The following is a 312-nucleotide window of genomic DNA, read 5'->3' as shown; positions in this document are numbered from 1 at the left end:
GAAAATATCATTTCTAGTTTTTACATTGCTTAAAAGTATAATTGACTCAAATGATTGGTATGGCTGAATAATCTATTGGGGCCAAGGCCACCAGTGACCACTCCTTGGCTCCGCCATTGTGCCTGGTAGTGTATAAAGTTACTCCCTTCACTCATCAGGATCAATCACTCTGTGCTGCATGAAGCAAGAAAAAAAAAACTTCTATTCTTCTACAAAGAGTAAAAGCTACATACATGAATATCTTCCACCAAAAAACATAAAGCTTTACTTGCATTCCCTTTACAATTCCATCTCAGAACGACACTCATCTTG

This window comes from Nematolebias whitei, chromosome 14, assembly GCF_014905685.2.
Source record: "Nematolebias whitei isolate Nwh7 chromosome 14, NemWhi1, whole genome shotgun sequence".
Classification (NCBI taxonomy): Eukaryota; Metazoa; Chordata; class Actinopteri; order Cyprinodontiformes; family Rivulidae; genus Nematolebias; species Nematolebias whitei.
Note: the sequence above shows the minus strand (reverse complement) of the source record.